This window comes from Notamacropus eugenii, chromosome 2, assembly GCF_028372415.1.
Source record: "Notamacropus eugenii isolate mMacEug1 chromosome 2, mMacEug1.pri_v2, whole genome shotgun sequence".
Classification (NCBI taxonomy): Eukaryota; Metazoa; Chordata; class Mammalia; order Diprotodontia; family Macropodidae; genus Notamacropus; species Notamacropus eugenii.
This window is the reverse complement of record NC_092873.1, coordinates 381181984-381194722: the sequence shown is the minus strand read 5'-3', so window position 1 is coordinate 381194722 and position 12739 is coordinate 381181984. Positions and strand designations below refer to the sequence as shown.

The 12739-nt window shown below is 46.1% G+C and overlaps 1 protein-coding gene across 4 annotated transcripts in view; it reads right to left on the bottom strand.

Annotated features, from left to right (window-relative positions):
• The window catches only part of PEAR1 (platelet endothelial aggregation receptor 1), a 43212-nt gene extending 31029 nt beyond the window's left edge, over positions 1-12183 (bottom strand). The window contains exons 1-3 of one of the 4 annotated variants that reach the window (XM_072647303.1): positions 12066-12183; positions 7908-7973; positions 1305-1441 (exon numbers count right to left, since the gene is read on the bottom strand). The gene's annotated coding sequence lies outside the window, so the exon portion shown is untranslated. The remainder of the gene's footprint in view (positions 1-1304; positions 1442-7907; positions 7974-12065) is intronic. The other 3 variants (XM_072647305.1, XM_072647304.1, XM_072647306.1) reach the window with 3 other exon arrangements.
• Positions 12184-12739: the final 556 nt, after the last annotated feature.

Here is a 12739-nt window from a genome sequence, read left to right as displayed (position 1 = left end):
CATAGTCCTTGTGATGTCATCAGTTCTTTGGTAACAAGGGACGAGCAACAGCAATCTCATATTTAATAGCTTTTTTCTCATTTTCTTCATATTTATTTTGTAAGATCCTTGGGAATGAGGCTTATTTCATTTATTATATTTGCATCCTCAGCACTTAGAATAGTTACTGGCACCAACACATAGTTGGTCCCTTCCAGTACCAACAAGTTGTATTCTATATTCTAACAAGCTCCCTCCCAGTTCTAACATTTTCTAGTTTTAGAATGTCTGGAGTTGGAGCCAGGTGATTCATCTGTTCTTTTCTCAGTCTCAGTCAATGTCTTTGTATCAAGAAACATCTGAGGAGAAAAGAGGGGTTGTGAGCACCTATAGCTCCACCCCAAACTGCCCTCTATGAAGCTGCCTTTATCTCCTAATATGAAAAATGGTTTACAACTTATAGAGGTTTACAAAGTCCTCTCTTCACAATATTTGTGAAAGACTGAGTCTCTCTCATGAGAATCTAAGCTCTTTCAGGGCAGAGACTGTTTTGCTTTGAGCTCCATCCCCACCACTTAGCAGGGTGCCTGGAACATAGTAGGTGCTTAATAAATGTGCAAATACTCTCATTCTCACTCTTCAAGTGAGGAGTGATTTCCACTAGGTTACGAAGCTAATAAAGGTCAGAGTCAGGATTTGAACTGTCTCTCCAAACTCTTCTCCCCCTTTTCCCCTCTCTGCCACCCTCCAATCTTCCAACTCTAGAACCACTGCTCTTACCACCAGGCTGCTTTCCAAAATTTTTATTGTTGTTCGGTCATTTCAATAGTGTTTGACTCTTTGTGACCCCATTTGGGATTTTCTTGGCAGAGATACTGGAGTGGTTTGCCATTTCCTTCTCCCTACCTATATACATCTCTGTCTACTTGCCCTCCTCACTGTGCCAGATTCCCCAAGGTAGGAGCCTCTGACCTAGATATCCCCTCTTAGCCTCAATTTCAAACACTAAAGGATTAGGCCAAACTCTGACTCTCCTGGCCTAGATGAGGAAAGGAAATCCTGCTCTTAGAATAATGGATACCTTCTGGAACTAAAGAAGATCACTTTAGTGGGACACTGAAGAAAGAAACAGTGAAAAGCAAAGGAGACACAAGCTCTCTTACTTTCTTGGTCAAATGTGTCTACCCCAGTCTCTGAGGTGTGACCTATGTACTTCTAGGTACCTACATACTTAAATCAGAAATGAGGCATTGTGGTCAAAAGTAATGATTCTGGAATGAGAGAGTTGGAAGACTTGGGTTCCAAATTTGACTTTTAATACTTACTAGGTGGTGCAATCAGGATCTGGAGTCAGGAAGAGCTGAGTTTAAATCTGGACTCGAACACTTGCTAGCTGTGTGACCATGGGCAAGTCACTTGACCCCTATTTGCCTCAGTTCCTCATCTGTAAAATGGGGACACACTGGAGATGGAAAAGGCAAACCACTGTTAGAAATAATTCATTTGGACCCCTACTCAATTTCAATCAGTATTAATCAATTAAATATTTTTCATAAATCATGTAGGGATAATTAAACAGATAGGTTCTTACAATGGGCCTCAAACTTCAATGTAATGTTCACTACCTGTTTACCAAGTTATGAGGCTCACTTGCGCAACCATGAGAATGCTGACAAAGATATCTCCATCCTGTTTTACTCAAACTCCATGTCCAAACTTAGCATGGATAGGATGCCTTGATGCTTTGGAAAGTCCCCCAATTTATTTTTTTACATCTGGACCATTATCTCCTGTTCAACATGAACAGGTGACTATTTTATGATCACTTAGTGGAGATGCCCTATGCTTCACCCAACCTGTGATCCCCTTGTTAATACATCATTTTTGGCCCTCCAGTCTATCAACCAATGAGATTCTCTATTTTGCCATGACACTTTTGCATGTTTGGGTATCAGAAACAAAGTGCTGGAAGAAGGGGGCATCTCAGATCATGAGAAGATCTGAGGTTCAGTTTATTGGAGGGAACCACAGAGCCTTTACTAAAGTCCTATTGGTTCAGAGTTCTGCCTCAATCTCTTTTATTGTAGGTTGGACCATTTTAATCCCCATACCACTTCAGTATCTTTGTCAAGAAAACCCCATGGACAAAGTTCATGGGATCATGTAGAGTCTGACAGGACTAAACCACAACAAGAACAACCAGAGTTACTCCCTGTGTGGGAAAGTCTCTTCACCTCTGAGCCTCAGTTTTATCATCTCTAAAATAAGCTTATTTTTGATGACCTCTAAACTTTACAACTCAAAATCACATGTTCTCTCCTATCTAAATAAGAGAGGGGAAAAACGGGAGGTATATTAATGGCACCTCCCCAGGGCCATGGGCGCATGAGTGGCTTAGGTCTATGATCCCAACAGTGCAAGGCAGAGGTGAGAGGGAGTCCACTTCAACCGATGTGGAAGAGAGATTGTTCAATTTTCAGTTCGAGCATTTGCGCTTTGGAAACCAGCAAATGCTACAAGTCAGGCAAGTTTGTTGCTTTGTTGATTTTCCAGACTTAAGAATGGTAATAATGCAGATTAAATTTAAAAGTGTGTCGTGTGTACATTTCCCCCCTAGAGATCATGCACCAGAACAACCCTGATCTAAGAGCACCAAGAGCACGACCGGATTCGGAAGACATAAACTCCAACTTTGGAAACAATGAAACTGAGTATAAACGGCGCCCCCAAGATTCCTGCTCCTTAAGCCTAGAGGGCAGCTTGTCCGTGTGATATGGTAATATTGCTTGCCCAGGACACAGGAGGTGGGGCTCGCTCCGCTGATCCGCTTCCCAGGCTTCCAATGATGGGCTACGTGGGAGGGAAGGGGCGAGGGGGAGGAGATAAGGGAAATCAGTGTGTGGTCCAGAGACAAGGGAGGGATGGGCTGAGGAAAGGTGTGGCCCAGACCTCTCTAGGCCGGGCCAAGAGCTCAGCCCCCGGGGGTCAGCCTCATCTCCCGCTCTCCCCACTATGTAGGGAATGGGGAAAGGGATTCAGGCACCACTCCTACCCCCCGTTATAATCTGCACCTTTGTCTCCTTAGCTGGGTGGTTCCTCCCCTTAAGTAGGAGGGTACCCAGGCATCTCTCTCTTCCGAATGTCTCATCCCATACATGTCTCGATCTACAATCACCTGAATGTTCGGAAGAGTGGAGAACAGAGAAGTAGTAAGGGGGATAGGTTGGCTTCTGAGTTCCCTGGCCTTAAACCAATTCTGTGAGTTACTCCCCTGAAGTTTGCCTCCTCTTCGGCTGAAACACTCGGGTTCTCATCTCAAGGCTTATTCTAGCCGTATTTATCTCCTTAGGCAAGTCACTTAACCCCTTTGCGCCTCAGTATCAATCAGTAAAAGAAAAGGTTAGGCGGAACGATCTGGAAGCTCGCTTCGTGAAAAAAAATCCTTTCGAATCTTAATTTTATTGATATCCTTTATTTTACATTCTTTTCATTTCTGAACTTACCCTGCCTCTTTCCTTTCCAAATATATCTCTCCCTCTTCCCCTACCCAGAGTCATTTCTTGCAACAAAAATTTAAAAGAAAAAAAAAAGCAGTTCTGCAAAGCCAACTAATACATATCCACCCAGTCAAAAGGCACAATATTCCACACTTCAGTTTTCTAAACTTACAAGCTCTTTTGATCTTCTTGTTAGGGGTCTGGTCCCAAGAAACTGGGAAATCCTGCACCTCTCCCCCTCCTTCCTCCAGCCCTTTTCCCTTGCAAGCACTCAGAAATGGAACTCAGAAGTCCAAGTGTCCAGGACTCTGGCACTGGGGCCCCTTTTCAGAGTAGGCTCAAGGCCAAGGAAAACAGAAGCTATCCACTCCCTGGCTATACCCCCCTTTGGCTCCTGTGTTTCTCCATCTTACTCTTCATGTTCCTTGTACGGAATGCCACTCAGGTTTTGGGGTCCTGGCATTTCCCCAGTGCTGAGATTAGGAGCTGGGTCATTTGCATATTGATTTGCATGACCTGAATTTCAGATCCAATAGTGTGAAGAGCCCCCTACTCCAGTCAGTAACCCTTCCATCCCAGCAATCAGTTAAGTTCCCTCTAATCTTTTTTGGGTGCCAAAAATGAAGCCCAGAAAGAAGGGAGGGAAGGAAGATGGAGAGAGAGAAAGGAGAGATGAGCAGTGAAAAACAGAAGGGAAGAGATTAGGGAGAGAAGAGAGGGGAAGAGGGGAATGTGGGAGAAAATGGGGAGGGAGGAAAAGAGAGGGAGGGAGGAATAGAAAGAAAGGGGAGAACAGAAAAAGAGGAAAGAGGAGAGGGAGAGAAGAATAGGGAGAAAGAGGGGAAGAGGAGGAGGAAGAGAGGGGGAAGAAATGACAGGAAAAGAAAAATTGGGGGGAAAGGAGACAGAGGGATAGAAAGAAGGGAGAAGAGAAGAATGGGAGAGAAGAAAAGAGAGAGTTGGGGAGAGCGGGAATAGGGAGGTGGTAAAAGGATAAAAAGAAACAGAGAGGGGGAACAGTGAGGGGGAAAAGCTACCACAAGAATGTGATCATCGTGGGAAAGAGAATATTTACAGTCAGATAACTGACATTTCTCTCTTTCCCACCTCCAACAAGAGATCTGGAAATATCTGGGATCCCTGCCAGTGTCCAAGAACCCCCCCCCAGTTGGAACCTAGCTAGTCCCCGGATTCCATCACCAACCACCCACCCCAGACTGCCCTATTGACATTGCCTACTGCCCAGCAGCCTTCCCTAATTCTCTCCTACCCTTGGCCTTTCTGAATCACTTCCTTTAGATCCCTCCTTTGCCTTCACTGTTCCTCAAAGAGTCCCTTCCAGGCCTAGGGGTGAAGGCTAGAGCAAACTTCTGGGCAGGAGAATCTATTTCAGCTGAGCAGCAATGGGGTTGAAGCCTGGCTTAAAGCAATTAGATAGTTAGACAACAAGAAGAACTTTCTGGTTTCCTTTCCCTGTTTAGAACCCCAATCCTATTCCTCCAGTCCCCATCTCCCTTCATGCCTTCATGCCCCACTGGTCCTAATCCCAGGAAAAGCTGTTTCTCATTATCCTGAAGATACCCCAACCCCCAAGTTGATCTGGGAACAGAGCTGGGGCCGCAGATGCTGACAGAGGGAAAGGAAATGGTGGGGGTAGGGAGCCAGGCTCCCCTAGGGAACCTGATCCCCTCCAAGCATTGGGCCACCCTCCAGGAGAGTCACCAGGCCAAGGGAGGAGCAAGGCATAAAGTTCTGAGCCCAGGTTTGGCTCGATCCCACCTGCTCCCTACAACCCCCATCCGTAGAATCTCTGAGGCCTCTGAGTAATGGCCCTACTATCTCTGGGCTTCAATCTCCCCCTCTCTCCCCTATTTCTGTATCTCTGCATCTCTCTCCCCTTGCCTCTATCTCTGTCCCCTTCAGTCTACATTTTTCATCTTTCTCCCTACTTCTGTTTTTCTATTTTTGTCTGTACCTCTCCCATATCTCTGTCTCCCTTTTGTCCCTGTCTCTCTCTTCCAACCTCTCTCTCGTGTCTCTCTCTCTCTCTCTCCCCTTTCTTCTCTCCTCTCTCTTTCTTTATTTCTTTCCTTCATCTTTTCCATCCCATCTTTGTCTCTTTCTCCCTGTCTCCTCCCCAGCCTTTCCATATTTCTCTCTCTCTGTTCTCTCCTCTCCCTCTCTACTCCCCCACACACAAAACTAAAGCTCCAGGGGTCCTCTCCTCACATGGACACTTGAAGCTCAATTAGCTCAATTTATAAACCTACTGCCAATAGTTTGCCCCTCCCATTCTGCCTTCCACTCAGGTGAACTCTCTCTCTCTCTCTCTCTCTCTCTCTCACACACACACACACACACACACACACACACACACACACACACATTTTTTAATTCTCATGATGCTTTTAGCTAACCTACCCTTCTGCTCAACTGGATGGTGTAGTACAGTACTAGATTTGAAGACCAAAAAACCTGAATTCAAATCCCATCTGTGGCTTTTGCTAGTTGTGACTATGGTAAAAGATCACTTAATATATCTGAGCCTTGATTTCCTCACCTGTAGAATGGGAATACTTCTAGCACCTATCTCACAAAGTTGTTGTAGGGCCCAAATGAGATAAAGTGTCAAGTGAATTATAAACCTTAAAGCACCATATCAAGGTGTATATAAAGGCAACTGGTTGGCTTAGTGAATAGAGTGCTGGAACTAGAATTAGGAAGCCCTGAGTTCAAATGTGACCTCATAATTACTAGTTGTGTGACCCTTGGTAAGTCACTTAAGCTATATTTCCTTAACTGTAAAATGAGAATAAAAATAGCACCTCCCTCCCAGGGATATTGTAAGGATCAAAAGAGATAATATTTGTAAAGCACTTGGCAGTGTCTGGCACATAGTAAGTGATATATAAATGAAAGCTATTATGATTATTTATTTGCGTATCTAAGTGATTATTATTATTCACACTCTCTCCTCCCACAAACCACTCCCTGCTTCAGATCATAAGCATGAGACCAATCAGGAACAAAGCAGACTCTGGCCTACAAGTACCAGGATAGGAAGTGTGAGCTGCTTGATGGTCAGGAAGCATTGGGTGGTGACCAAGGGGGGTGGGCCTCAGCTTGCTGGGCAGCTCAGGAAACAAGAGCTTGAGGGTCCCTGGCCCAGAGTGTTTACTCATCAGGAAATGTGTGAGCTGGGCCTTGGGTGGGCAGAGGGAGCCAAGGAAAGAAAGAGAAAGGCACCACAACACTCATCGACACTGGGACTGGCGAGCAAGTGAACCTGTCACTGTACGGATCTGTTCATTTCCAGTTCTCCTTGGAAGTTAAACCATCTTACTACATACACGCGCACGCACACACACACACACACACACAAAACACATAGACATGCACACACATACACACACACACCCTGCCCAGCATTCAAAACCTTTCAAAATCCAGGCCCAAACTCCGTTGTTGTTCAGTTGTATCTGACTCTTCATGACCCCATTTGGGGTTTTCTTGGCAAAGATACTGGAGTAGTTTGCCATTTCCTTCTCTGGCTCACTTTACAGATGAGGAAACTGAGGCAAACAGGGTTAAGTGACTTGATGGGGTCACTCAGCTAGTAAGTGTCTGAGGTTGGATTTAAATTCAAGAAGATGTCTTCCTGACTCTAGGCCTGGCACTCTAGCTACTGTGCCACCTTGATGTCCTAAACTTTATTTCCCACTAAACTCTTGTAGCAACTCTCTACTTCAGCCAGCCCAGCTCAGTTTCCTGTGTGTGCCTTTTTCATTCTTGCCTTTGCTCATACAGTTTCCTCAAATATTCTCTTAGACAGTCTATATTCTGAAAACTTACCTACCCTTCAGAGTTCAGCTCAAATATTACTTGGTCCGTAAAGTCCTTCGCTGATTACCCCAGTTGGAAATGCCTGCTCCCTCTGAACTCCCAAAAGCCCTTAATATCTACATGACTCATTTCAATTTCCCAAACATTTTTAAGAGTCTACTGTGTAGTCTCCCAAGGGCCCTCCCCTTGAGGCCCTCAAGGATTGGGCATTCTACAAGGGTACAGACCTGTATGCTTGATGCTCATTTGAGTCAGGAGAGATCTTTCACACTTGGGGAAACCAGGAGAAGCCTTATATAGGGGCAGGCATCTAAGCTAGAGATTACAGGAAACTCAGAGGTCACATTCAGCCTCGTTCTTTGGAAGGAATATTCTCTTTAATGGGAAAACCACTGGACCCAGAGAGCCCAGGGGGATGAACTCAGGAGGGTCCTGATGAGATTAGTAGAGTCCAAAGCCCTGGCCTGCAACTCTTTAAGGAGTCCTCATTCCTTTGAGGGGTAGCTAGGTGGGACAGTGGACAGGACATTGGGCTTGGAATCAGGAAGACTCATCTTCATGAGTTCAAATCCAGCGTCTGATACTTACCAGCAGTGTGATCCTGGGTAAGTCACTTAACCCTGTTTCCCTCAATTTCTTCATCTGCAAAATGAGCTGGAGAAAGAAATGACAAAACATTCCAGTATCTTTGCCAAGAAAATCCCAATGGGGTCACAAAAAGTCGTTCATAACTGAACAACATCTCTCTCAGCTGTGTTTCATTCATCTTTCTATCTGCTCAACACCCAGCACAGTTCTGGGACATAAGAGATGCCTAATTATATTTGATGATGATGATTTTCACATGAGGAATTAGAAACAGGGCACTAGAGGAAGAGGTGAGACTAGGGAGTCTCCTGGACTGGAGATAGGGGATGAATGCAATGATCTTAGGAGGGTCCTACTACATTTTCAGTTTCAACGTCAGCCCCAACTGTACTTAAATATCTCAGGGAGCCAAATCCTCACCTCAATTCCTATCTAAGTTCTACCCTGGTCCCCAACTTTGTACTGACCCTACTCAGGCCCAGATAGTCACTCCCTCTAACCCAATAAATCCCAACTTTTATTACAAGGGAAAAGGAGAAGGTGAGGAATTTAGCAGCTTCTCTACTCACTCCCCAGGTCACTAGACTAGGTAATAGAAGCAGGGGAGTTCAACTCCAAGTTCTCTCAACTCCAAGGCTGCTATTCAATCTTCTTTGTTGGGATTGCAAAAGGTCAGGCTGAAGTTAGTACTTCCCAACTATTGTAAAGGACTAATGTCCCCTTTGCCCTGACCCTGGGAACCCCAGCTGCCCAGCCTTGTCAGAGGAATGTCAGATATCTGAACTTCAAATTCCTTTGTTGTGAATGGTCAATAGTGAGGTGGGGAAGGGAGGGTGTTGAGTCATCTGGAACTGAGTCACCTGGGGGGCACCTCTGTCACCACCCCCTCCCACCTCTTCATCCTACTAGCTCCTAGATCCTTATTGTCCAGTCTCCAATGCCTTCCTCACAAACTTCCAGGACCAGGAATGGCACTCTTGGCTATAGCATGTGAGATCTGACCTAGGTAGAGGAAAAGTGAAGACTGACGCATAGGGAGAGGGAAGAGAAAGGACCCAGGAAGTCCCAAGATACCCTCAACCCCTTGCCCTTTATTTGTGTTAACCTTTTGTCTCTTTGTCTCTCACTGATGTCTCATTGTGCGTCACTCTCTACAGCTCTTTATGCTCCACCCTTAATCCCCGTCTGTTTCTCTTTCTTATTTTTATCCTTCATTTTTCTTTCTGGGCTCTTTTTGCATCCTGAGTCTTCTATCTTCACTTCCCTTTGAGGTCTTTTTGGACTTTCTTGGTCACCCTATTTCTCTTCTGTGTGTATTTTTTTTGACCTCTCTCATCTCAGTCTTCTTTCTCTGTTCTCTTTCTTTGTTTCCCTCTTCCCTCCCCCCAGTTTGTCTTTCCTCTTTTTGCATTCTTTCTGTTTGTTTCTCTAAGTGCTCTTTTTATATTTCTTTCTCTGGTCTTTGTCTATCTTCTGTCTTTCTTACCTTCTTTTGTTTCTGTGTGTCTCTCTCTTTGTTTTGCCCCCTCTCTGCTGTCTCTCTCATTCTGTTTCCTCTCTGGGCTCTCTGCCTTCTCTGTCTCTGTGATTTTTCTCCTGTCTCCTCTCTAGTATCTTTCTCTCTCTGTCTCTCTTTCTCTCTCTCTCTCCTTCCCCTTTAGTATCTCTCTCTGTGTCTTTCTGTCTATCTCTATCTCTGTCCCTCTTTCCTCTACAGTATCTTTCTGTGTCCTTTTGTCTCTTTATCAGTCTCTGTCTCTTTCTTCAATATCTCTCTGTCTCTGTCTTTCTGTCTGTCTCTGTCTGTCTCCTCTCCAGTTCCCATCTATTTATCTCTCTGCCTCTCTGCACTCTCCTTCAGTCTCTTCTTGCTGTCTCTCTCTTTGCACACACTGTCTCCTCTCTGGTCTCTCTCTGTCTCTCTATTTCTCTGCATTTTTTAAGTCTCTTCCCTCTGCCTTCTTTCTGCCCCTATCTCTTATTTTACTGCCCTCCCAACAGAGCCCTAAAACTCTATCTCTTTCCCTTTTTATTCTCTTAATTCTTTATTTTGAGCCAGGGGCTAGGAGCTGACCTGACTCACTAATGAGACTAAGGGGCTAATGGTTGCCGGGATAAGTCTCTCCAACATAAGCTATACTCGTCTCACTTAAAGCCTTCTGATCTTAACCCCTGAGGTAGGTGAGATTTTGTTAATGGCAGAATTTCAATTTCTATGACAGGTGAGTGGAGGAGAAATTAGGAAATGGGACCTTGCTAGCACTCAAATTTTATATGCCAGCTGCTTCAGTTGAAGGCCCTGCCTACCCTAAATCTAGCTTTCCAAGTCCTCTCATCCTCCCACCCCAACCCCACCTCACATCAGGCCACAGTCCCTACTCTCTGGGAGGGTATGGAGAAAACAAGACCACAAAGCTCTATCCGACTCCAGGTTTCTGATTGGTGGACAGAGCTGTCCAGGATAAAGAAAGTTTCCTTTTCTGGGAGAGTCTGATAGGAGAGGAGGGGAATCAAATACCAACATTCCCCCACATGGCCTCTTCTCCGCCCCATTCCTCATCTCCCAGGAAAAGATGAAGGGAGGGACAAGCCCCAACATCCTAATTTCTCAACATTCAACAAACAATTCAATTACAATAGATAGGATGGGAAGTTAGATTATAGGAAGAACTTCCCGGTAGTCAGGGATGGGAGATGTAGAAATAAATGGAGTTTATTTGGAGGAGAGGAAGCCCTCACTCTCCTACTTACACACAAACACACACACACACACACATGCATGCGCATACACACCAATCATGGGCCTAGGATTGTTTTGGCCAGAGGTAGGGGAATGGATGAGATGATCTTTCCAGCCTCCTATCACCCACTCCTCTACTACTGAAAATAGCCAGGGTGAGGTGAAATCTGGGGACCCCGTGCCAAATCCTAGAATTGGAGCTGCATGCCTGGTACTCCCCTTCCCCCAGAGCCTGGGAACCTTCATCCAGCACAGGCTGTTCCCAGTCCTCAGGGACCAGGGGTCAGAACCCAGCCCAGCCTGAGAGAAGCTGTCCTTAAACGGTTAGCTCAGAGCATTGGGAAGTTGAACCAGGGAATGGGTTGGGGAAGGAGGAGCTGGGAAATGGTCAGCGGGCTTTGAGTCACAAGTCTGAACACAATTTAACTCAAGAAACCTTTTAAGGGACCACTGTGTGCTAGGCACTGAGCTAAGTGCTGAGGATACCCCCTCCTCCAGTCCCTGCCCACCAGGAGGGCCCAGTCTAATAAAGGAGTCATCTCTCTTTGGCCTTCCTCCTCTTCACCCCACCTGCTCCTCAGCCACATTTATGCTCCGTGTCTGGGGAGCCCTCTCCTGCTTGTACCTCAATTTATTCCCAGAAGTGCATTATGGGACTTAATATGTCTGAATTCCTTCCTTTTCTTTCTTCTTTCCTTGGACTCCATACCTAAGGATAGTGTAAGAAGGAAGAGCCAGGATGTCTAGGTTCCTTCTCTTCTCAGTGCCTTAGTTTCTCCTCCTTCACACTCTACCCTTTCACTGCCCCCGGGATCTAGGAACAAACTTTCTTCCAGGTATTGGGAAACAGAGACACAAGGGCCTGAAAGAGGGGAGATCATCTAGAACTGAGGTGGGGTTGGATTAGAGTAGTTTTAGATAGGGGCATGAGGAGGATCCCTTCTTTGCTTTATGAGGAGTGAAGACAAGGAGGGAGGGGAATCACGAAGCTCTGGGGTTCAGCTACAAAAGCCGCCAACTGTGAACTTCAAAAGATACTTATTTGCATATCATTTACATGCAGAGCCATTAATGACTACAAGTACCAAAAGCTCCCAGCCCTCGCCCCTCTCTTCCCACAGTCTTGCACAGCCCCGGCCCGGGCTCTCAGTCACTTTCCCTTATCCCTCGGTACGTCAGTCTCTGTCATTCTTCCTTCACTTTCTGATTCGAATTCCTAGGGAGCTCAGAGTTGGAGGATGAGGGTGTCCTGTTCAGGAAAACACATCTGTTGCACCCCTGCATCTTTCTTCTGGGCAGAGTCACCCAAACCTATCCCTCTTGTGACCGACCAGCCCCCGACTGTCTCCCATTCCTCTGATCCAGAGTACCCCCATCTCCACCTCTTCTTTAGCCCCAGCACCAAAAGGGTCACTCACCTGCTTCAGGTTTTGGATCTCTTGTCTGACTAGGGTTAGGTCTTTTGGGAAATTGGGGAAACAGGGTCCAAGAACTGGGGCAAAGGGGACCAAGGGTGTCCTGGCTGAGCCTGAGCCCGACTGTGGGAGTAGTCAGGGGGAGGCGGGAGGAGAGCAGGGCGCGGTATGGGGAGGGGGGCAGGAAGGGGGTGGGAACTCTGGCCCTCGATTCAGGCAGGAAGTTTTGACAAGGAAACTGCGAGCAGTATGGAGGGGAGGGGGATGAGGGAATGGGAGGGAAAAGAGAGATAGAGACAGAAAAGAGACCAATGCAGAGGCATTGAGAGAGACAGAGATATACATGTAAACAGAGATTCTAAGACCTGGGAGACTGGCAGTGCCAAGGAGACAGTCAGAGCCTTAGGTGAGAGGAGAGACTCCAAGACAAAGACCAAAGATGGAAAACAGAGACAGACAGACAAGGGCATAGATTAAACAAACACCTGGAGAGAAATTGATTTAGAGATGAGCTAGAGGCCCAAAGATTTAATACAGACAGAGTCCACACCTCTCCTGTCCTCCCCTCCCACCCCAGAAAGACTTGGGAAAGAGGGTGCGGGATGAAGCTCCTGGATCTCCCTCCTTGACCTGCTTTTATTAGGCCAATGACTGGAAGGGAGAAGCAAGGAATGTCA